The sequence below is a fragment of the Leptosomus discolor genome, chromosome 13, assembly GCF_034619465.1.
Source record: "Leptosomus discolor isolate bLepDis1 chromosome 13, bLepDis1.hap2, whole genome shotgun sequence".
Lineage (NCBI taxonomy): Eukaryota > Metazoa > Chordata > Aves > Leptosomiformes > Leptosomidae > Leptosomus > Leptosomus discolor.
Window position 1 is genome coordinate 12340981 of NC_141403.1, and position 27036 is coordinate 12368016.

The window sequence follows — 27036 nt, forward strand, 5'->3', positions numbered from 1 at the left end:
CCCTGAGTATCTTCGTGGCTTCCTCTGGACCTGCTCCAACAGGGCCAGGTTCTGCTTATGCTGGGGGCCCCAGAGCTGGATGCAGCCCTGCAGGTGGGGTCTCATCAGAGCAGAGCAGAGGGGCAGAATCCCCTCCCTCGACCTGCTGGCCACACTTCTTTTTATGCAGCCCTGGATACCACTGGCATTCTGGGCTGTGAGTGCACATTGCTGGCTCATGTTGAACTTCTCATCAACCACCACCCCCAAGTCCTTCTCCTCAGAGCTGCTCTCAATCCACTCATTGCCCAGCCTGTATCTGTGCTTGGGATTGCCCCAACCCAGGGCAGGACCTTGCCCTTGGCCTTGTTGAACCTCATGAGGTTCACACAGGCCCACCTCTCCAGCCCGTCCAGGTCCCTCTGGATGGCCTCCCTTCCCTCCAGCGTGTCGAACGCATGGCACAGCTTGGTGTCATCAGCAAACTTTCTGAGGGTGCACTCGATGCCACTATCCATGTCGCTGACAAAGCTGTTAAACAGTGCCAGTCCCAATACCAACTCTTGAGGAACAACACTTGTCCACTGGTCTCTACTTGGACATTGAGCTGTTGACTGTGACTCTTTAAGTGTGACCGTCTAGCCAATTCCTGATCCACCGAGTGGTCCAACTGTCAAATCCATGTCTCTCCAATTTAGAGACAAGGGTGTCGTGCTGGACAATGTCAAATGCTTTGCACAAGTGCAGGTAGATGACATCAGTTGCTCTTCCCTTATCCACCAATGCTGTAAACCCATTGTGAAAGGCCACCAAACTTGTCAGGCATGATTTGCCCTTAGTGAAGCCTTGTTGGTTGTCACCAATCATCTCCTTATTTTCCATTTTCTGCTGATTCAAGTTTTGTGCTGATGCAAGTTAAAGTCACTGATTCAAGATACCACTACAACAGCAGGCTCTCTCACTCAGCTCTCAGAACAGTCTTTGCCATCCCTCAGACACCACCTTAACACTCTGGACTGGAGTTCTGGAACCTCCTCACAGGCAATAAACTTCTAAGCAGGCTACTGCAGTCTAGGGACAAGGGTGTGCACTCCCCATTGCAGAGGGCAGGCTGCATTGGTGGACACTGGCAGGTGTCCTCATTTCTTTGGGTTAGGTTGAGAATACTGAAGTTTACATTAGTGCTGTGACACCATCATGGCAGCAGGGGCACATACAGCCACGACATGGCACTGTCAGATGTCCCCTCTCACAGCAGAGGGTAAGGATCACAGAAATTTCAGGTCACAGATACAAATGAGTCCCAGCCTAGACCATTAGCATGGCATAACTATCACCCACACACCTAGCTGTTTCTTAGCCTTGGACATAAACAAGACCTAAACATGTTGGAGTAGCTAAGTTACAGAACCAATAAGAGTTCTCGCCAAGGAAGATTTAGGAATGGTTAAAGCAGCTGAAATACTCTGTGATGACCGTTTCCTTTTAAGCTTTTGTGGATTCCAAACACAAAGCTTCATAAAGAAAATACTTATCATTAGCTATGAGAAGAAAAATGAAATCTGCAGTATCAACACCAACCAAAAGAACACCAAACCAAACAACTCACCAAACAATCAACAAAATCTTGAACAGGAAATGATCTAATTCCTTGCCTCACAAAGGTAAATTTCCATTCATAGTTCATGGAAGGTGCCTCAAGGCTCATCCTCCAGCAGATCTGTTATGTTTTGAGTGGAGATTACCAGGTGACTAGTGCTTAGAATACACATAAATACTCAGAGACATAGCGAGGAAGTGATGTTAACACAACACTGTTTTGTCTGAGTACGAATCTAATTTCTCACTGCTTTCATTGCAGTTGTGAGTTCTTGTTCCACTACAGTGGCACTCCTACCACCCGCAATTGAAATACAGAGATTAAAACACGGCAGGGAAGGCTACCTGCCCTGAAATTTGCAGATTGCAGTTTGTCAGCAGAAAAGTTGTGACTATGAATATACCAATTAGATGCAAATCCCAGAAAATCTCATAGAGACCTAACTACATCTTAGGGTGATTTGATTTGGCCGAGTTCAATGTAATGTAAAACTACCTGCCCTTGCAAGACATCATTTGCACTTCTGTGTCAAAGATGGTAAAATGAAAACGATATTTAATTCCCAAGTAGTCATTCCCTGTGGGACACTCTGTACAATTTCTTCACTTCTGACCCATTTGTAACGACCATGCAGATTTTCTTTCTGCAATCAATACTCGTGGGATTTATGGGACTAAGTCTTATTAATGCCAACGGAATTTATGTAGGGCTAGTCCCTAGGCACTGTTAGCTGACCAGAACCAATAACTGCTAGCCGAAGCAAGGATGTTATACGTTATAAGAAGTATATAATGACATATTCAGCAATTTCTGTCTTCAATTTTTTTTTCTGTTTTATTCATCAAGAGCTACACATGTAATTACTAAAATAGCATGTCAATTTAAAGAGGATATTCCTGACATGGATAACATTCACTTTCTGAGTAATTAGTACAGCCAAAGGAAGACTTTTATCCTTTGATAGCTTGGGACAATTTGGGGTCAGCAACATTATTGTGTATGACAGTAAACAGGTTTATTAAATAGATCAAACAGAAATTTCACAATCTGTTTGATCCTTAATTACCTGCAAATTTAATTCCCTATTTTATTGGAAGTCTCAGGTGTTCTTTTCAAAACCTCTATTAAAATGCAAATAGGTCATTATATAACTGAAGTTATTTAAATAAAGTCTATTTTCTTCACCAGTTCACCCTGTCATGAATTTGTGGATTATTTGAAAGGACAAGAGCTAGAGGGAATTTGAGTGAGGTTTATGAAAATTGTAAAGAACACAGGAAGACTGTCCAATCTTTCCACTTTCTTTTTCACCATGTAACAGGAAAACTCCATAAAACTCAAGAGTAATGTTTCTAGCTTAGGAGAAATGAAGCTTTATATAAGGTATAGTTCATCACTGGATCTCATTACCCCAGGAGGTCATTAAAACTAACAATGTGACTATTTCACTCTTTTCAGAGACACAAAATATGCAGATAAAGAGCCAGAGTTCGTGAGGAAAATTCACATCACCTGTTTTTGTCAGTGGACAGGTGATGAGGATGCTTTAACTCATGCACTATTAAAGTTGATAGAGACTCAATTTGGTTACTTTGTCCAGGAGAGTCAGGAAAGTGGGATGAAGGTCTGAAGTCATTTGAGACCACTGGTTCTTAGCAAACTGTCAGAGCATCTGAGAGACCATAAGAGGCAGAAAATACAGGTTAAGGTTTGATTCTAAAAGATACATGTAGTTGCTCCAAGTGAATTGTAATATCTTGAGGATGATTTCTTCTGACAATGGTGACTTAAGGTTGTATTTCTAAGCTGGTTCCTCTGAAAGAACCTAAAGAATTCCTGAAAGCACTTTCAAAGATAATTGAAACGTCATATCTCAGCTATTCCAAAGGACTCTTCAGAGATGTATTTCTTTAGGATGACTAATTACTTGTGAACACCATATTGAACTGGTTACTACATTTTCCAGAAATATCCCTTGTTTGAAGTCCTAAGAGATGTATCTTTTTAAAGTGGCTTTGTAATATAGCCGTGTGACAAAGAATAGGAGGGTATTTTACTGCAAATTCTGCATCTGTGGTGTTATGGAGTGTATAAAACCATGCCTTTAAGGTTAAATAAGAACAAAAAACACATCAGTGAGTTTAGTACAGTTGAAAGTACGTATTCTTCAAGGAAGGAACCTTAAAAAGAAAGAGGTTACAAACAAAATTATAAAAGATAGAGGTAATGAAAGTGAACGAAGATAAGTAAAACTCAAAACACACCATTTTCTTCCCTCAGAAATTATGACATCTAATATTCTGACATATAACTTTTCCTAAATTAAAAAAAAAATATCAAAATTATGAGATATCCTGTAAAATACATCCCATTTAAATTTCAGTTTGGAACAACTAGATTATTTTGTTTCAGCAGCAATTAAGTGTTATGGTACATTTGCCTGTATAGATATAGGGCATATAGGTATATAAAAGGTTTAATATTGGCTATGGTGCAATTATGGATATTATCCTGACATAATGGAATTAAAATAAAAGAGAAAATAGAATAAAATGAGAAGTACTTTCTTGGAAAAAAAAATCATCAAAAAATAAAATAAAAACCTAAGGTACATCTGTGCAGGCTTTTTGGTTTGGAAAATTTCAATATGAATGACATAGTTCTACAAATCTGCTCATGTTGATGATTGCTTGTATTCCAGCACAAAAAGTTTCTATCAGGCCATTTTCTTTCCTTTTTTCTCTTTCTCCTTCTCTGCACAGAAATAAGAAAAAGAAAAGAAAAAAGAGAACAATATTTACTGTTAATACTAATCCTTCCACTATATATAAAGCATCAGCAACTTGTTCCTTACTAGGTTTACTTCAGACAAGAGAGCATAATCCCAGTTTTTCAGGTGAAGAAACAAAAGTCATTAAATGATTTGTTCCATACCAGCAAATCTGACACAGTGATGAAAGCAGAGGCAGATAGAAGGTTTTCAGATTCCTGTCTTCAGAGTGTTGGTATCTTTCCATTGTATCAGTTTTTCTAAGCTAATTATGTGGAGTTTTTTTTCACAGAAAACATTGACACTTTGTTCTAACTTGTTTGACCCTCTCTTCCTGCACAAACAGCTGCATAAACAGCTTTTTAAAAAAATGTATTATTATTCTAGGGAAGTTTTTGCCTGCTAAAAGATATATATTAACCTTAGAAATGTATACATATTAATAGCAAATGAAGGGTAAATCTATAATATTTAACTTGGGAGTATTCACCTCCCAAAAGGTGGGTGACCTAGGTGTATGCCAGCTATGTTTCTCTCTTCCCTGTACTCCAACACACATGCACACACATCGTGTGCAAGGTCATGCAGAATGTTTCTCTGTCAAGTGCAGTCTGAACAGCCAACTAACCCAAACCCTGCAATGTCCATAGGTAAAGTGAAACACAGACATGCTGTATCAATAGAAAATATTTAGGGAATATATTTGACCTCCTAGAAGTTTGACATTTGCTATTATGAACATAAGAGTTATCTGTCACCCATTTATTAAAGAGACAGAATGAACAAAAAGGAGGGAGGGAGCAAAAGAGGGGGGAAGGAAGGAAGTAAAGAAGGAAAAATGGACAAGAAGAGCTAAATTTCAATGGGAGAGAACTGAAGTAAGACAGTCATTAATCATGCCATCTCTGTACTCCTTAGTAAAGGAGTATTTAAGGAAGAGGAACATTACCTTTTTGGGTTTAGCAAAAAAAAAAGAAAATAGAAGAAGCTTCCCGAAGTCAAATAGGAAAGATAAACTAGAAGTCACTTCATGAAATTAATTATTATTAAAGGATCAAACTCATAGACTTAGGGCTTATTTTTATTATATTTTAATTTTATATATATACATAAATATATACATGCACATGCATAGCTGTATTCTCATTGTTTCATTGTCTATTTTCTAAAACTGTTATCTCCTTGACATACACACATAGCCATACACAAAACATTTGTGGGAAGAGGGACAACTACTGTTAGTCACTCACTCCTTATGAGAATACAGACATGTAATTCGCTCTTTCTTCTCCTGGCCTAGTCAGAGATACACTATCAGTGTAGGTAGACCATTGGTTTGATTCACTAGGACATTTGTTATTATTCTATTTTCTTTTTAACATTGTAACTGTTTAATTGATCTTTTTTAATTTGTTTTGATTTTTATTCCAAATAAAAAAGGAGGGAAAAAAATTATACAGGTTCCAATTAATGAATAATAAAATTTTATAAACTTCCTCAGATTTTTTAAAAAAAGGGCAAATAAAAAGCAGCAGTACTTTGCAGAAAAGACTGAAGGTGTTCTTTAAGAATTCAGCAGAGAACTGAATTCCCTTCCTAGCTGGTCAGAACGTGTCTTTTGAACTTGCTGCATTGAGACTCAAAGTTTCAACCAAAAATGAAGACTCAGTGAAGTCTCAAAGAAAAGCACAATGTTATTCAGAGTGAGACAATCAACAATGAATCTCACTTTTCTAACAAACAGATAAGCATTAGTCTTATACGTGTGCATTGTCTCTCATTTTCACCATCTCTCTTATTCAACACCACTTCCCTTTCCTAATAGTGACTTGCTTTCCTGCTTAGGAAATGAAGCTGACATAAGTTTGAATGGTGCTCAGAAAAGGATGGTTGATGGTCAATATACTAGGCAGCATACAGGTAGAGAAATGCAGTTAATATTTTGTTGAACAGATGTAGAAGTGTTAGCTAAATCAAAATGAAGAATTTATATTATAGTTCAAATGTTCTGAAACAGAATATTCGATTTATGTTCTTTTCTAGCTTGTCACTCTTTCCTGCCTTCCTCCTCCAGTTACATCCAAACTTCTGTGTAAATGCAGGTTTCTTTGAAAACCTTCAACTCAGAAAACTGAACAATATAGCCAAGGCCATCAGTTTTATGCAAAAAGGAAAATTTGTGCCATGAAGATAAAGCCACAGAATTGTTTTAAACAAACAAAACAACAAACACAAAGATCTGACAAAATGAGGGGAAAAAAACTTTAGAATAATTTATCTGCCTACCAGGAACATAAAACTTTCTGAGAATAAAATCACTATTCATTCTTACCAGCAGCATTATAGAAGTTAAATAGCTCTGAGGGGGAGGAAGAAAGGGACAGGAGAAAAGCAAAGGAATATTGTCCCTGCCTTGAAGAACATTTCTGCAAGGCTTTCTTCTTTCAAGTATCCCATTCTTTTGATATCAGCAGGATTACTGACATCTATCTATGAAAATAAATTTAACAAAGAGCAAACATTTTCAAATAAGAACCTAATTTTTCACTTTACACTTTTGGGGTGTATGTGAAGGAAATGTCCTTCTATGGAAAGGGATGCATTTCAGTATTTAGGGAGGAATAAATGTGGTAAAACAGAGGGGAAAGTGGGACAAAAAAGACTGATCACGCATTAAATGGTTGGTTGGTTGGTTAGTTGGTTGGTATGTTCGTCTGGCCATGTCACGCACACCTGATCAGCACAATCTGTCTTCTAATGATGCTCCATTTCTAAAGACTTTTGCAGGTGAGGAGCTCTCTGATGTGCACGTGTGTCTATGGGGAATCTGAGCACTCACAGCTGGAGTCAGACCACAGGTTACAGGGGCCTGTGTGTCTGTGGTGCAGCAAACGGAGAGAGTGAGGGTCTGGGTGCCAGCAGCTGGGCTGTGGGCTGGAGCATGTGTCTGGGTGCCAGCAACTGGAGAGGACAGACTGAGCAAAAACAAATGCCATCTACACATACGTGTACATATATATCCTCACTGGTGGACCTCCATCCCTATCAGCCAGAGAATGGAGTAGGAGGAGGCCAGCGGTGCTGTGTGTGTTCATGTGAATGCTTTGTATGTCTGTGTTACCCATGTGGCTGGCTGTGACCACGCATGTGATGTGCACACATGTGCTCTGTGTGCATATGCCTACTGGGAAAATATTTTCAGCTTTGCTCCTGGTTGGACCTGGGGCATGAAGCTGCAGCAGCCTCACCTCTCTCAGATCAAACAGCAGTTATTTTCCCTTAGTTTCCATCAGGAAGAGCTGAGTAGCATCACATAAAATATTCTCTGAGTCTTAAGCCGTCACCATCCCTCTCCCAGTCGCCCTTCTCCCTGACGTCACTTTCTTCCACATCAAAACGCACATGTGCATGAATCTGCCCAATGGCTGGGGCTGAAACAATCTCATCATACAAACACTTCTTCTGTAATTTTGACTGGACTTTCTTAACGTGAAAAGGAATCTAGTTTCCTCTGATGTTTGAGTTTCTACGGCAAGCAAAAGAGGGATTCTTTCTTTCTTCAGTTATGACACACCTTGTTATTCCCCCATGCCTCAAACTGTTTTTAAGTGAAAGCAAGACATGTGTAGGACATGTAACATTCTGAGCTTGAATCAAAAAAGTTGTTTGAAAGACTTTTAAGCAAGAACATCTGGTTGAGTTTAATGTAGCAGCAACTGGGTAAAACATCATGGGCCTAAATTCTATAGGAGGTCATACTGGGTAATTGACTGTTCCATTTTGGCCTGTTAAATTCCAATTTATGTAAAAATACAAGCAACATGAAAGCTAGCTTTAAAAAATGGATTATTATTAAAAATCACAGAAAGAAAAGAGTGTTGGGAGGCAATCTATCTAAAATTGTTGTATTTCTTTCAGTAAGAAAATACTTTAAAAAATAAACCCAATCTTCGTAACTGATTTCCATAACTCATGGCAACGTTAACTGAAAAACATAAAGCAACTTGACATAATGTAATATGGCATTTATTTCTTTTGTTTGGGAAAAGACAGACTGGGTTATTATAATCTAGAAATCTTATTTCTCATTTTTTAACTCAATCTCTCTGTTCTCTTTAAAAAATAGGTTGTGTTTCACAGTGTAATGGATGATTTTATCTGATCAGGACTCCGTCTTCCCTGGCAACATGAAATGAGTTCAGACTATTGAAGAGAAAGAAGCCTTTCAAATTCCTGGTAGCAACCTTTCACCTTTGCTCCATGCTCTCATGAAAGAGTGGAGAGCAGAAGCTGAGTAATGCTTTTCAGTGCCAAACAACCCCAACCACAGATCTCATTTCAGAGTCCCCAGGAGTGTCACTCAGAAGGCAGACTCCTTGACACCGAGGAAAAAAAAAGAACTTGTATTTTGAGCATCACAAGAGTCCTATTGTTGCTGATTGCTAGAAAGGGAGAGAGAGAGGGGAAGGAGGGAGGGAAGAAAAAGAAACAAAAAAGCAAAACAAAAAATACCACAAAAAAGCCTTCAGAGGTTTTTAAGGAGCTTTGGGCTTTGAAAAATGAATAAAACATTGCATTTGAAATCCCTTTGTGCAATACAACAAAGAGATAAAAGTTTATCATACAATAAAGGTCTGGCAACTTCAGCAAATATATCCACACAATTGGAACTTACATAGTGTTGTAAATAAAAAAAAATAAATTAAAAACTGTTAAAGTGAAGTTTGCCATCTGTGTTTGAAGGTTATTAGAATGTTCTTTGTTGAAAGATGAACTTTTTCAATTAATGACTATGTAGATTTAGATCAGTAATTCCTTTAGCAATTATACTCTGTCTAAAGAAGGAATTATATGCCTTGTAAGCATGTTCCATTCTATCAAAGTAGATTTGTCCAAAAACTGAATTAGAAAGATAGTTTATCAGTAGTGGTTCACATAATAGATACGTCAGTCATTGTATCCTGGGAGTCACAAGCACAATGCAGACTTGATTTTTACCTAATAATTAGATGAATTCCCTACTTTAAACATATATTTTTACCTGTCATCTTGTGAATATTTTTATTTATTAGGTTGAGGAAGAAGACAATGAATGGAAGTATGGATCAGCAGTGATCACGTTTTATTACTGGACTGGCCATAATTTCTATTATGCTTCACATTTTTGTTGAAACATTTTCAGCTTTCAGGGTGTCCCGATCATCAGCTCCCTTGCCCATTTAGTACTTGAAATAGTGTTTTGGAGCAGAATCAGTTGAATACTATAATCTAATTTTGTTTTGTTTCTGAGTGAAAGAACATGTTCCAAACAAGTGTTTTCAGATGAACTGAAAGACCTCATACATATCCATCTTACAAAGGCTAGCATCTGCTTCACTCACATGAATTTAATGGGGTTCCAATGAAACACCAGACCATTAATTCAGCAGAGCCATAAATTAGTCTAAAATATTTACAAAAGAAGATAACAGAGGCTATTAAATGAAATTCACTTGTACCTCATCTTTTGGGACTTATGTCTTGGACTATTCCACAAGATGCATTAATGTAAAAGCTTATTATAAATCTGTTCGCAATGACTTCAGCCATCATCAGTGGTGTCAGAAAATAAGAAAACATGAAGTGTTTTCAGAACCAGATGAATGCAAAGGGTGTATGGCCAAACTGGAAATTAAACTGCATTTGTTACCAAAATAATAGAAATAAGTTATCTTTAGCTTTAATATTAGCTTTTATTTCTCTGTCACCAAATTACTTGCTTCCTTTCCTCTTATTATCCTTTCTTTCATCTAGTAAATTTGGCACTTGTTAACTAGAATTTATGTGGATTTTTTCCCCCTATTGTTTAAGCACATCTGCATGATCTTGAGTGTGGGATACTGAGGTGTCAGCAGAGAGTCCTGCCTCTCTCTGGCCCGTTGCAAGGCTTCAGTTACTTTGCTTCTGGCTGCATTTCTATTTCCCCCCACATTTTTTTCCCCTGCACAATTAGAGGGATCCTAAAAGTCCAAAATTCTTTATCATAAAGTGATTATCTACCACAGAAAAGGAAAACCAGATCCTTAAGGTGAATACTTTACCATAGTCAATCAAACATGCAACGACATAATGGATCCCAGTTCTTCCCCGAGGACACTATGTACTATGGTCATTTAATTTATATAATACCAACATCAGTCCTTTCTGCCACTTTCCTGCAGAGTAATATCTGTTATGGCCTTCTGTTTTCCATTATTTTAATTTATTTTTCCTTATTATTTATTTAATGTGAACATTTTCCCCCAGCAATAGCATTTCTTCTTTGATATGCAGTTTGCATACAACTATGTAGAAATGAAAGTATCATTAGTGAATTCTGTATTGAATATAAAACCAGAAAAAAAATCCAAAAAAAGCAGCTAGTATCTGCATTTTAGAATGTCTCATGGTTCTCATATTAGTGGACTCACTGTTAGATATCTATGAAAACAGGATCCTTTTAAGGGTATTAATACAAAAAGGGAGTAAGTGGTTTTGAATGGTTTTTTTCCCAGACATTTTTGTGTGCTTTTAATTTTTATATTACTTTGTAGGGGTGTGTGTGCTATGTTCAAAACATTTTGTAAAAAGTAACATTTGGCTACTAACTCCTAACTAATTCCCGAATCCTAGATCTAAAATGTTGCTAGCTGCACAAGAGACATGATTGCCATGATTTGCAGAAAGAGCCTCACTGAGTTTGCTTTTCCATCCTGATACGTAATTCTGACACTTGGACATGAGAATAAGTCTAGGAGAAAGTAATGTTATGCAGATATTCTGTAAAGGATTGGCAGGCTGGAGAGTCTTTTGACAATTAAGGTTTGTCTCAGCCTCACACTTGTATTCTGAACCTTTTGATTCTCAACTAAACTGTTAAACATCACCATTTCATGCTTTTTTAGTCCTATTTTTTAATGGTCAGCCATTTTAATGTATTCTATATGTTAACTGGCTCAGAAACTAAATATTCTCCTATTTTTTTTTTTTTTTTTTTTTTGCTTATTTTAGAGATGTCCCTTTTTTACTAGTGAAAACATAACAGTGATGAGGAAAAGCTAAGGTCTGGAATAACAAGTGTATTAATGTTATGAATAATCTACACTGGCTAAGCCGATAGTGACTAGTTTATCAAATTTAACATTTTTGTTTTATACATTTTTAGAGCTCTGCACAAGCTCCTAGACAATATTGAATATTTTTTCTTTCATAACATCCTGAAAAATATTTTAAAATGTTTCATGCACTCTCTGTTAACCTAAATTCCCACATTAAAGGGTAAACATCGTTATGGATTTACACCAGCCTTGTATGAAAAAAGGAATTTGTAAAATGACTTTTGTGTTGGTGTTGATGTGGCCCATTGGAAATACACTGTGACACTCTCTCAGGTCCTTGGGATATCCAAAGTGGCTTGTTCAGACTAAACTCTGTGTGTATGTGGTGGGGCGGGTGGTGAATAGGAAGAGAGAACCTAATGCCTGCTCAGGTTTTGCTATGATTTAAAGTCCAGGCAAAGCCCAGGCATTGCTGTGTACTCAGCAATGGGAAAGCATTCCTGGTTATGAGCAGAGAACCGAGTTCTCTCTCAGTGGAACAAATGTTAGTCACAATGCACTGTCCATTGTGCAGGTCACCTCTTGATGGAGGAGATGGTGTCATTGTTGACAGTGAGCTCCATAAAAAGGGATTTATGAGATTTATGGATCCTGATTTCCGTAATCCGTTGTGCTTCTGCCTGCATCTTGGTATTAATCCTATCTTCTTTCTGCCCTGGCATCTCCTGTTCTTCACATCTTTTACTTTTATTCATACCCCCATGAATTTTCTCCTTTGTATTCCCATACAGCACAGATTGGTTTCATTTCCCAAATCAGTTTCTTACCCAGTGAACTCTCTGAACTTTGCAGCCTTCAACACAACTTCTCTGTATTCCAACAAAACTGAGGGCTGTCTCCCCCTTTCTGTAGTGAAAGAACAGGGCACTGAAAAGACAAGACTGTTTCAGTACACACTAGAAATCAAAACCCTCATTTTCAGTAGCCTTACATATTTGTGTGGATTTAGATTGATAGAAGGTAGTAAAGCATCTGCATTTAGTCAGAACTTCACAGAAGTGATAAAATGCATATTTTATACCTCGGAGAAGATTGTATCCCTCACACCAATTCTGTGTTTCAACTCTTAGCATCTAGGACTTCCTAGACAAACAGTTCAAAGACATTGTTCACGTGAATAAATTTGTATTTTCTTCCTTCATCATATTTTACTAAGCTTCTCCAGAAAGACTAATCCCAGGGCAAACTGCTTAAAAGCAGTAATAGGAATTCTCATTTTTCAGGGTTGTATTAAAACAAATATACACCTCTGTCCTGAAAAGGTCAGTGTTGGAGATAACAAAGATTTCATTATGATCTAACATAGTTATTCTTATGTACTTACAATGCCTTCATGTATAAATGTACAAAGCCTGGAAGATGAAAAGAACTAAGGGACTTTCATGAACAAGTTTCTTTCCCAACATTTGTGACAGGCTGTGAGCCGGTGACCAACCAGACCCGTAATAGTCTTACCATTGCTGTAAACAGTGCAAGGAACAGACTCTTACATACTTGGTGACTGATATCCCTCGGTCTCTTCTTACCGAACCTCTTCTAGTCAGCTGTTACATTCTAAAGAATTATAAACCTGGATTTGTTTGTGAGGATGTGCATTTATAAGTTAAGTAAAGTCTGCTCTAACTGCCACTGTCCTCAGAAATTGATTTACTTCAATTCTTCCCCATCAGCTTTAGCTGAGTTACTTTCATTTTTCTAATAAATAACAAACAGAATAGTTTTATGAAGCTCAAACAATCTTTAATACTGTGTCTGTGCTGTGGATTGCATCTTGCTGAAGAGCTGGATAAATTTGCCCCCGCTGAGCTCCATGCTGCGATGGTTAGATTGCTGCCAGCACCTGCTCAAGATATTTTAAAACAAACTCAGACATCTTTACTCTCTGCTGAACCCTGGACTGCAGACATATGCTGAAATGTTTAGGCATGAGTAAGATGGAGTCATCCAGGCCCTTTAAACCCCAGAAAATGCCACCTTCTAGTTTCTCAACCAATATTAATTATACACCTGGTATTGTCAAATACACCTTGTGCACTTACAGGCAGGATTTCTCCAAGTTCAAGGTGCTAAGGAAAGCAGCACAAGACACATTTAAAAGCACCACTCTTAGCAGTCAGTAAAGCTGGAAAGACAGTGTCCTTGATGCATAGTTGGAATTTCCATCAGTCCCTGCTGGACTAATTTAATCTTACTTTGTAGTTCCAAGATAATTCAGCATGGGACCTGGTCCTAAAGTCTTAATAAACTATTAAAATGATCTTTGAGACTTTGTGTCGGTCCAGATAATCTTAAAACCAAAAAACCAGTAATTATTTATAAAACATATATTTAACACTTGTTCTTGGAGATTGTTTCCAAGATCCTCATACATCCTGGGAAACATTAGGGTAGGAAGGGAAGAGCTTAAATACACTTAAAACGAAATTATTAAACCAGTCTGTTTCAACATTAGAAGTACACAGCTACATTTTGCCTAAATAAACAGTTTATCTGGGAGAGGACAAACGGAGCAAAATGTTAAATAAAAGTACTTAGTGTCCTTTGTTTGACAAAAAGTCCCATAATAATCTAGTGTGTATGTTGATCCAGTGAGAGCCATATTGTTATCTGCTGTCAACACAGTGGAGACATTTGCAAATCAATAGCAAAGATTGTAGCTCATTTAGATAACGCATGGAAAGCATATTGGTTTGCTACACATATGTAATCCGAGCATAGAGGAGTACACTCAAGGAAAACAATCTGCTAAAGCACGAATTTTTAAATTATGGTTTTGGCTCTCTATTTGGCAGTCGTGCTTGGAACAATGGACGGTGCTATAGATCTTGTTCAGCTTTTTGTATTTGAAGTTATCCTCATCTCTTCAAGATTTCTTTTTGCATTACATTACACAACAGAATACTCAGTCTCCTCTTAAGAATGAAGGACACTTGACTGTGATTGAGTTATTTATTTTCCTGGATAATTTTAGATTCCTTAAGAATTTATCCAAATATTAGAGTATCAGTTATTACAAGTTTACTATTGCATTTCTGTAAAAATTACTCCTTCATAAGAAGAGTGATTGTTGTTATACACACATGCTAATAGAGTTAAATGTTGGGATAGAATGGGGCTGCTCTAATAATTGATAAACATTTTATATTAACACTGTTATTTGGATCTTTAATTCATAATTTCAGTGGGCTAAAACAACACTGCTGAAGGTAAGAAAGCAAAGAAAGCAAGCTGTGGTTCACTCCAGCAAACACTCAGGATGTTACTGTAAGCCATGACACTGTTTTCAGATGAACCTACCAATTAGTTTCAGGCAGACAGCCTGGCTACAAAACTGTAAAATAAAAGAGGAAAGACTGAATAAAAAAAAAACCCTCATGTCCCAGAGTAGTGAGGTCAGGCAGACAGCAGAAAGCTGGGTGTGAGTCAAAGACCCCAGAGAAGAAATAACCAAGAGCAGAGCCCAGGGAAGCTGAGCTGCTGCAGCAGCAAGCTGATGCCAAAAGGGCCCCTCAATCCCACCCAGCCCTGCTCCCAGCTCCTCAGCACCCATCGCTTCCCTTGTCCCAGCATCAACGCTCCTCTGTCTCCACAGTACACTCATTCAGAGAGCTAAACTTGCAGAAAACAGATTGCTGCTGTTACGTAGTTTGTTCTCAGCTGAGCTGGCTCACTTGAGACTCCAGTGAGAGCCTGAGCTCATAAGTGAATTATTAGCAGGTAGGAAGGGAGGGAGACTGCTCCTTTCAACCACAGTTGCCTACCACCCTTAGAGACTTTACCAAAAAGGATACACCTTTGGATCTACTAGATGTTTGCAACACTAACTTCTGCTAAGATAACAGAAGTAAAGAACCATCTTCAGTACTGTCAGAGACTCCTGATGACAGGAACTGTGATTACTCATCTGTCAGGGTCAGGTGAATCAGAGCTGACACAGAGTACTGTATCTCAAGGCCCACTTTAAGGCTGAAGAAATAATTTAATCTCATGCAAAGTAGAGTCACAAGACTTGAGACTCAATGGAGGCTTAAAAGAGAGAGAAAAAAACGTGGCTAGAAGAGCAACCCTGATGAGAAAGTTTACATTTAAAAGCCTCCTCTACTGAAGTGCGCATGCTGACTTTATAAACTCATAATTCTAATCAAGATTCTTCATAAAGTTAATTGCTATCGAATATCTTATATTTATTGAACATCTGCTTCTATGAGAGAAAATATCTTGCAGCCATGCCTGCCTTCTCAGGGAGATATCAGACCAGCAAAATCTCCAGCAGAGCTTAAACCTTTTGAAAACACAAGACTCAAAGCAAGTTTTCAGTTCTCCCTGTGAACAAAGGGTCCTAGTAAGAGATATGGTGGATTCCATAGCATATATAAAACTGAACTATATCAAATGTGGTTTTGGAACAGAGAAGGAAAAAAGAAACATTTATAGGAAATTCTGTGCCTGATGGAAACTGAGGAGTCAAGAAAAGAGCTTTAAGGCGATAGCTGAATTTGCTGGTGTGCAGCAAAACCCCTTCCTGAACCTGCAATAAGACCCATGTTTAGAGGGTCACAAAGCGTATCTGGCCTGTAACTCAGCCCTGCATACGACACAGAATGCAAAAGTCAAGGCCTGCCAAGGCTCTGTACACCTATGACGTCAACATATGACACCAGTGCATCACTGAACTCTCATTCACTGAAGCAGGTCCACTAAAAAAGCTGTGATTCATTCTCAAGGCAAGAGTACAGCAGGACTGGAGTCCAGGACAAAAATAAGTCCAAGAAAGATGACTGTTAGACACAGAACTAGCCTATTGTCAAGCAAAGAACATTTCTCAGGCCATCCCAGGGCCTGTGGGCAGCACACATCTCTTTCAGTTTATCACTGAGATTCCAAGTATCATATGAAAAAGGGCTGGAGGCAGAAGGTCAAGCTAAGGCTGAACTCACAGTCAGAAAACAGTACACACAGATACTTACACAATGAAGATCAATTCAAGCAAAAACCCCTCCCATCTTTCATAGCGATGCACTGGAGTACATTGCTTTCCCCAAGTTTGAAGGCAGCAGCAGTGTGCTCAGTGTAAACAAAGACAGTGACAACAGAACTCCCCACAGAGATGAATTTCCCCCTTTTGGGAGATTTGGTTGAGAGCTGCAACAGAAGAGGAAGAGAATATCAAGATGAAAACAAGCTGGGCATTGTTTAGTTTAATTTGGATGCTGTCCTGCAGTCAGTGCCAGAAACATTGTTAGTATCTCTAAATTAAAAGCTATCAATAGAGAAAATAAATAGATAATTCCAAAGAATGTAGTGTTGTCTGTTCTCTTGCACTGAAAGTAACTGAATGTACATATGGGTAAATAATCAAATGGAAAAGAATGTGTAATCATTCAAGAAATAGCCTATTTTTTAGAAATGCTCATAATGTTTTGAAGATGATGCACCCTTATCATGGTTTAAACCCAGCTGGCAGCCAAACACCACACAGCTGTTTGCTCACCCTACCCCGCCCCCCCGGAACAGGGGAGAGAATTGCAGGGGAAAAGGTAAGAAGACTCATAGGTTGAGAAAAAAAAACAATTTAATAATTGAAATAAAATACAATTAAAATAATAATAATAATAATAATAGTAATAGTAGAGCACACAAACAAGTAACATGCAATGCAATTGCTCACCACCTACTGACCAAGGCCCAGCCTGTTTCCAGCTAGTGATTCCAGAGAAGAAAATCCCCAAACTGTAATCCCAGAATGAGAACCAGCTTCCCAGCTAACCCTCACCAATATACTGAACATGATATTGAATTATATGGAATATTCCATGTGCCAGTTTGGGTTCATGGCTCTGGCCACACTCCCTCCCAGCTTCTGGGGCACCTGCACACTAGCAAGACACTGGAAGCTGAAAAGTCCTTGATTTCTTAGCAGTAACTAGAAACATATTATCAGCATTCTTCTCATACCAAATCCCATACTGAATCTAAACCACAGCATTATTCTAGCTACTAAGAAGAAAAATTAGCTCTACCCCAGCCAAAATCAGGACACCCCTGTAGAGAGTGAAAGGATAAAAATAATTGAAGTGGATTTGGGAAAAAAATAATCTTTCAGGTAGAGACAGGGCTAATTTTCCAACCTTCCTCTGATTTGTGAAAGAACAGAAGATTTTTTGAGTGGCAAACTGTTAGCAAAAGATCACACTGAATACAGCTGCCAGTGCTGCTATTCGAATGCACTATGGTTAAAACACACCTCTTAACAAGTTTGAGTAATGGGAGAAATTCTTTTAAAAAACACTAGTCCTAAGATACTGTCTATGTTTAGCCTGTATCTGGGGCTAAACTATAGCCCTTGCTCTATCACCCAGTGCCCTCTCACCAGCCAGGGAGGGGAATCAGGAAGAGGAGATGAAACCCATGGGTTGAAAAAACCCCCAGATTTAATGAGACAGCACTAATGCCAACAAAGGTATACATAGCTATACTCAGCCAAATGAATGTGCAGCAGGCACAATTGACAGGAGAGCAGTTCTCAGGAGCAGGGAGAAGCCAGAAAATGAGCAGGAAGAAGCCAGAAAATGAGCAGGAAGAGAAAAAAGCCCAGCCAGAACTCCAATTCCTCCGCAAACCTTTCCCCTTCGCAATGCCCATGACATGACGGGATGGGCTGCACCTGTAGCTCACTCAGGACAGCTGCCCTGGCTGACCAAACTGCTAACGGCTGCCTGGCACAGCTGGGCTGGGAGTCTGGCCCAGCCAAACCGGGACAGATACTATGACAGCAAATATATATGTAGCAGATCTATCAAGAGAAGAATTAATAAAACCTAATTCCCTATGGGGTTTTGTGTCATTTACAGATTTTTTTATTGACAATAAGTGATCTTGCTTAATATATTTGTTGGAAAATTCATGACGTCTTTCACCTATAGGGATTCTCTGGCATATTACAGGGGATAAACAAACACCCAGTATTTCCCTCGCTGGATTGCAATAGGAGAACCTGTGTCACCTAACAGCTTGTCTGTTTTCCCGAAGCACTGTATTTGTGAAACCTCTACTCCTGTCTTGTGTTTCATTGAAAACATTTTTGGTAGGCAAAAGATAAACATACAACTGCTGACAGATGCAGCATGGGAACAGCTTCATATCCTCAACAATGTAAACTACAAGCAATTTTCTTCAAAGATGCTTTTCAGAGTGCTAAGAGTTGCCTCAAAACAATGCAAGGGCAGAGAATATTCTTTCCAAACTTAAAAAAAAAAAGTAAATACAGGAATATCGAAACACTGAACATAGAGGCATTTGTCTAATTTAGATGTGATACAGATTGGCCCATACTTTTATTGATGGCCGCTCAGTACACATTTCTCCCAAACTCATTATTGCCATTGCCAAAATTGTATCTATATTCTTTCCACTTGTGAACTTGCACTTTTTTATACACGCATTTTATCTGACATCTGAATTAATACCTAGGACAATCTTTGTGGAAGCAGACGCAGTTGATAACAAGGTGACGCCCAACAAAATGCAGAGCTAAATGTCGTAGGTTCCAAACGAGTTTAACAATGCTACGTGGTCTCAGATGAACACGAAAACTCACAGAATAATGTTTCTCCATGTAGAGGAGAGACGATGGGCAGGATAGAGAATATAATCCACATAATGGGGACAGTTTTAGTTCTATGCAGTAAATCCAAGCCTGGCAATGATTACCAAAGTTATGATCCAAGATAAGACCCCAAGGAAAGTGATTAAAGCTGTTAGCACAGTGTGGCCAGTGCAGCAATTGTTGCCAATTGAAAATGGAAATGTTGCTGCAGAAGGGATTTTCTTTTCAAGAACCAGATTAGTTATCCCAAATGTGTTAGAAAAAGCATTTTAAAGAGATTGCATGAAGGCCACTAGAAACTGCAAAATCAAAATAAAAAATGAGATCTACTACACACTAATCTCAAAGGAATAGTGATACTGAGGAACCCATAAAACCTTTCTTCAAGCAAGAAATATCAAGACAAAGAACGCCGTGTTAATACCAGGGGAAAGCTATTTCTGTGAAGTAAATTAAACATAGAGTGTTTATTTTGACTAATGTATGCAGCCTGTGCTATACTATTTTTCTTATTCTTGAAATATCTTCCTTAGATCACATTAAAATTTAAAATGTGATTGCATGTTTGGAATCTGGCATGGGGTCTGGATCTTTCTGTTTGGGTTATTTTTGTGGTTTTTTTTTTTTTAAACAAGATTTCATACCACAGTCACACTTCCTTGAAGGCACAAGATGAGGAGCATGAAGTCTGATGGGTCTTTTACTTAAAAGGTTAATAAATGTGAATCCTAGAACTTAGTAAATCCAGACAAATGGCTCTACTTTAGAATTATAGAATCATATAGGTTGGGTTTAATCTGGGTTGGAAGGGACCTCAGAAGGACCCTAGCTCAAAGCAGGGTCAGCTATGAAGTTAGACCAGGTTGCTCTTCCCCTGGCAAGAATAATATTCACATCTCAAAGAGGACCTGGAAATCCAGGCTGCTGCTGGAGAGATCAAATATACCTAGTTAGTGGCATCATTGGTTGACTGTTTATATCATCTGGCATAAGAGAATATTGAAAACTACAGTTTTAAGTAGCTTACAGCATATCAGCAAAGGCTCACACTACCTAATCAAAAGGCAGAACGAAACATTGATTTCTTTTTTTCCTTTTAGTTATTGTTAAAACCTATGAGCATGAGACTTAGAAGCTGCAGTCTTTAAAAGACAGTAGTTCTACCCAAGAGCTGTTATGAGAAGGCATACTTTTCATTGACAAAAACTAGTACATTTGGTTTATATAAAAAAAATAAATCTATAGCAACTCTTAGTAAGAAAACTGAATAGTGCTGTGTTTGCAAAAAACCCTCAGACATTAAACCAGGAAAAAATACAATTACTGTTATTATTTTCCCTTGTCATTTGCATCAATTTCATGTCCTCCTAGTGTAACGAATTGGGAACTTGTGGCAATAAGTTAGCATAGAATAATTCATGAGGTAATGGTGTCTAATAGATAACATTGCAGTAGCCTTTGCTTATAATAACTCTTCAGTGCTGAGGTCAGTAAGTGTTAATTGTGGATTTGTAGAAGGATAGTAATGGGAACATTTGATATTGCCCTCCCTGAATTAAGAAAAATATATTGGTCAGGCCTATACTGCAGAAAGTAACAAACTGCCAAGTTTCCCAGTTTAGAGCTAAATGAGTTAACTTGTCATCTGATTAGCACTGCTAAGGTATTCACCTGGCTAACCTGTCTCCAGCATCTGAGTTAGCATCTCTTCATGATAACACTGTGTCACATTGGCTCACCAGCTCCCTCGGAGCTAACTCCGTGATGTGTACATAACATTCTTCGCAGTGTTTGAATGTGATCTCAATAAATCTGACAGAAAAGTGACAAGTGGAGGGAAAAAAATTGTCCTTCTGGAGCATTATAATACTGACATGGAAGGTAATGAAAGGTTTTCATCAGGTGTTTACTTGCAAGATGCTGAAACCAATGTTTTTATCTTGTTATCAGAATCCAAATACGTGGGCTTCTGAGCCCTATGTGACCATTCTGAATCATCGTAACCTATATGTCCTTATATGACTTTCAGCATTATGGCAGAAAAATGCCTCCAGAATAGTTAGTTAGTTAGTTTCTTTAAAAAGTATGTAGCTGAATGGCTAACTCGCGGTCATCACATTTACATGGACAAAGATCAAATAGTAACCTACATATTTGAAGGTGATTTCTCTCTGTGAAAAGACTTCATTTTAGTAAACAAATGTTCAGTTTGCCTGAGGTATTGGAAATTTTGCTGGCTTTCTACCTTTTTTCCAGTCCCACAGGAATCTAACAACTCTGGTTGGCACAGTGTAGCACAATTTTCAATTAATTTGCTTTCCCGGATTAATCTGGTTTTATTTCTTTTGGCAAAAACATAAAACTGGGTTTCTAGACATATATGTTAATTCAGATTGCTTGACATTTTTCATCAGCTGAGGGCACTAATCCTAGTGTTTTACACAAATTGCAACTCAGTTGCATGTTGTCTACTTGAATTCCAGCAGTCTTAATTGGCTGTGTTGTAAAACTGGAATACAGGGGAGAGGGGGAGATGTCTGCAGCCTGTTGAACTTTGCTACAGTGCTGGCACAACTGTTTAAAGAGCAATGAGAAAGATTAACTTCAATGGGGAATGGGAGATTGAACAAATATCTGTACGTCCTTCATGTATATCACTTGCTAGTGTAAGGTGTGTTTCATTCTAGTTGAAAACCCCTTTGAGATCTTCAGATAAAAGGTGCTACAAAACACAAAGTAATGGTGTTATTAGTCTATGTATTCCAAGTCTCTCTAGGACAGCTGCAAAATCCACAAGCTGAAGTTTAGAAACTCTGACCGTAGATAAATTCTCTATCTTTGAATTAGTGGATTAAAGAAACAAAAGAGAAACATCCTTTTCTGTGCATTTCAGTCTTGTTTACTCCCTCATGCATATGCATTATATAGCATATATATGTGCTTGACACTCCAAGGTATTCATAATTAATCAATAATATAATAAACCCCATCACATCTTTACTGGTAGGATAGTAAAGTGGTTTATGTACTTGAATAAATTAAGACACCATGTTATGTTCTCATTTTAGGTGCTCAGAAACTGAGAGAAGCATAAACAAATTATACATTATTTGAAGAAGAGCACAAACTGGAGCTACATACATGAATTAGACTTTATACAATACCTGCTCTTACTGAAGCATTAAGACTTACCACATCTGCTCAGATGATGTCGCAGGTGGTTAATCTGTACTGCAGAAATACACTATCACTGCTATTTCTATTATTTAATTGGTACAGTTCTCCATTGGCCCATACTTTAGTTTCTTTCTCCATAACATAAATGGAAGAGGTTAAGTATTTTAATAATCTAGTTGCTCTCTATAGTATCCTCTGCAGAGTATATTTATACTTGCTGTCTTATAAATATTACTTATAACAGAAACTCTTATGAAAAAGGAAGACACGAGGTTTTTAGAGACATACTCAGATTCTGATGGCAGTAAAGTAATCACAGAACACAGACCAGACCCCAAATATGAAAAATGGCTTTCAGATAACCTCTGTGTAGAGGACTTCTTTACCATTCCTGGTGTGTTTTTTTTTTTTTTCCCAGTGGTTCTTTTGTTTGTTTTCGTTCTTCTTTTCTTTTTTCCTTCCTTTTTATTTTTTTTTTAGACTATTCTCTTAATTGGAGCATTAGCTGCTACTACAATCAGATTTAAATTGTGCTTGCCATCTCACTTTAATATTTTTCTTTTAGTAATTTAAATGTCATTTCTCAGAAACACATAGCCAGAACAAAAGGAAAGCATTGCACAGTTGGATGGTGCTTAAAGGCGTGCAGATAAACAAAGTCCATTGTAATTATGCCATGGGCATAATTTTGACTGTTCTGCTCTGCCTTCTATAATTAGTCTTGGAAGCAAATACTGTTATACTCAGCCATGAAATCAAGCGGAAGAGCTGAGTTTATTAGAGATTAATAAAGTCTCCATGAACATTCCTAAAAAGCTACTGAACCCTTAACTATAGATTATAGGTCAGAACACATTGCCAGTACTTCCTCAGAGGGCAAGAATTTGAGTACACTATATCTATTAACTACGAAGAGAGCGAATAGAGGGCTGTCGAATGCTAATGGAAAATTTTAACAAATTACACCACAGAAAAAGATGTGTGGTATTTTTACTACAACATTTAAATGCATTATTAAAGACTTATAACTGAGATGTTTTAAGAAAAATTCCACAGCTCTCATTACTGAAATTCATTACACGAATATGTGCATGTTTAACTAGTATTGCTCATTTTGAAAGACCTTTTAATGTAACTTTCTGAAAAATTCTAAATTATATTACCAAACTATAGAAAACCCCTGCATTTGACATGATTACTCTTTCCATTCAGCCATCTTCTAAAGGGAAGTATCAGTTAGTGAGAAAACATTTTCACTTTTCCTTTCACAAACGGTAGACTGAATACAAAAAGTGGTAACGCTCTTGTGTAAGCTTCTTAGAATATATGTTACTGCAAGCCTTGACCACTGCATCCTAAAAAGCAATATCAAAGGAAGATGGATACTTAATAGGGAGAAGAGAATATAACAACATGCTTACTTCTTCATGAGCTGGAAACGCTCTTATAGGTACACCTTAAAGCTTCCTCTTCTGCTTCTGCTTCAGTCTTTTAATTATTCTGATTCCCGTAGTCAAGTTATCCCTGTTGACTTAATTTATTTCCAGGCAATTGCTTACAGTTTTCAAAAGATCACAAGGAAATTGCCCTGTACTTTTTGAATGGATTATCCAAAAAGCAGTCTTTCAACCAGATGTTAATCTTCTCATCCTTTCCCACCTCATATTGTACACAGTAAGCCTGGAAACATTGAGCAATACACATGTTGCAAATCTGACATCAGGCAGACCTCACAGACAAAATCTAAGAGTTGACCTCCCATTCTCTCTCGCACTGTTATCTAAATTAACTTTGTGATCTTCTGCAAATTGCCCAGCTCTAATGATAATTAATCTGATTTGTCAACTCTGAAACTGTTTATGTTGCAAAACTGCCTAGTCACTGTTGCTCTGTACAAAAACAACCCCAAACAAATAAATAACCAAAAAATCATATTAATTTAAATAAATACTGAGAAATGACCACGAGATTGCTAGCCAAAATAAGTATACGTCTTTACCCTAACAACGCAGATGTTAATGTTCTTTATTTGAGATGTGTTCTATTTGTCTGAGACTTCGATTTTGTCAAGAAACAAGAAAAATAATTTCAAGGATAGAAATTATAGAATACCACACAGAACTATACTGTCTATGCAAAAATATGGAAGATGTTTCTAGGTTCCCAAAGAAGAAAGTTCTGAAACCACAAAATGGGGGTGGAGGCAGGGTAAAAGAGATTGAATTCTCTTCTGAGGGAGACAGACATTGACGAAAATATTCTCATTGTGAGATTGAAGAGATCCTATATAAGTTTATGATTCAGAGTATGAGTGTCATTGTTACATCCAAGGAGCTCTTTTAAATGAATATCTGGTTATGGTTTTGTTCAATTAATTTTATATATATATATCGACATACACACACATACTTTCACTGATTGCAAATGCAGACACCAATAAATATTGGTTTTCCTTTATTTCTATTTTACCACTCTTCTAATTGCTGTAAACTGTACATGACTAGAGACAGATATTGGATGGGAACTCCCTCGTGTTTCCTGTTGATTTAGGTTATGTCTGCACAGCTAAATGTATTCAGTCTTGGGCTTTCTCCTTGGTTTGTAGAGTAAGTACAACAAGATCATTTCCTTCCATGCTGCTCAAGACTATTCTTCTAAAAGAGAGAGTCCCATCCACTCAGCATGGCATCTGACTCACTATCTACCTCTTAGGACGAAGAGTTTACTCACACTTTCGTCTATTTAACATGATGTTTTTCAAAGTCAAGGCGAACAGAAAGCTTAAATTTCTGGATGTGAAGGGTTACCATCTCCACATTTCTTGGATTTAATGTAACTGTAATGATTAATATTTTCCCTAGCCATCAAAAAAATAAATTGACACTAGTAAATCAGGGAAAACACTGCTTTATATCCTACTGAGTCATCTACTAGTGAATAACAGTCTCATAACATGCACTATTAAGTGCAATACTTTTTTATACAGTAATATTTACCCATTTCTTACCACCAGCCTGTGCAATTTGTGCTGATACAGTAAAGTCAGTATGGAAGAATGACTCCTGTGTGCCAGAGCAAACAGATCTCCTTTTGAAAGATTCAGACTTCTACTATTTGTAAATTGCTTTTGTTCTGCTTGGATACAGGTGAACGTTAAGACATGGAATCAATTCTAGAATGAAAAAACCTTGCTGAAGTGAAAAAGAAACAGCATTTCCAGCCTCCCCATTTCCTACGCCTATCTGACAGCTTTAAAGAGAAGATGAACAAGAGTAAGCAGTGTAGATTGCTCTGCAGTATAGAGGAATGCTTTTTCTTGCTTTTTAAACAACTGCAATTCTAATTTACTATACTGTTACCAACATTTAGCTTTTATCACCCTAAAGTCACTGGATGTGAATCTACCTTATTTCTAAGGCTAATTTAGTAAAATTAAGGGCTTTTAGTAAAAATGAGATTAAGGCCAGACTCTCAGAGGGGCAAAATAGCTGCTCTGTTGATTCCAGTGAAAGGTACCCTTTATGTCACCCCATATCACCTCACATCACCTCAACCACACAGACATTCTGCAAGATACCAGCTCTTTAAGAGCGAAACTGTGAAATAGCACTCATCACATGTATTGTGCTATGAACTCCCTGCGTTGGTTGCAGTGTAACTCGTCAGAACTCTTTTCCAACAGCGATTTTGTGTACGATGTGAACGTGTCACGGCTATACGTAACACGCAGACCATGGCAATGAAGGCAAAGTGAGCAAAATGCTGCAATCGGGATCTTGATGGTATCTTGTAATAAATCTGAAAGCATCTTGCACTCCCTTCTATATGCCTAATTCTGCATTTAACTCATGCTTTAAAAATATGGTATTCCTTTATATCATCTATATAATTTGTCAGGTATTACATTTTATAGGGAAGCAGTAAGTCATAGATCTTTTTGCAAAGGACCAATATTTTTTAATTTGTATATATAAAAGGCTATTATTCCATTAACTTCTGTCAATCACTTGAGAGTAACTGGGGGAATTTAACCCACCTACTCCACAGAGGACTAGGTTCCTACATCTCTGGAGAAACACAAAAGTCAATGCCCTAGCTGGTTAGTTTTTTTTTCTTTTTTCAAGGGTTTTTTTTATTATTATTTTTTCTGTTTGAAAGGACCATGAAGACTGGCAGCATTTTTTGGTGTGTTTTTTGGGTTTTGGGGGTTTCCGTAATTTTCTCCTGTGTTAACTGCTGTAATAGTTATATTTTCCATTTATTAAAAAAAAAAAAAAAAAAAAATTTAATCTGGAGATGCTGGATGTTTTTTGGAGTCATTCTGCGATAAATCCAAGCTTACTTCAATGTTCCAGAGCAGTATTACATTATGGTACGTGCAATAAGCAAATTCAACTAGTATAGGTTATGTATTAATCTTGGAGGTCAGAAAATTGGCACAGTTGGTTGAAAGTGTCTCAATAGGATCATTTAAACTGAGGTGGGTGATTAGGTGATTCACAACAGAGTATACAGCAAACTGTTTGAGAACCACTTATTCAGTGATTAAGAAAAACAGTTGTTGAATATAGCCAAAGACTGTATATGGTTGTTGGGAGGAATTCACTTGCATTATTTATTATATACCTGTGAGCACTGTTACATGTCTGTGAGCTTTAGAACTTTGTGCAAGTATAATTTTGTGTGTTTCCTGATACTCTCCCTTTTGGTGAGATTAGAAATAATTGGCATCCAGATAACAAAAAAATACTGAAGAGCTTATTTTAAA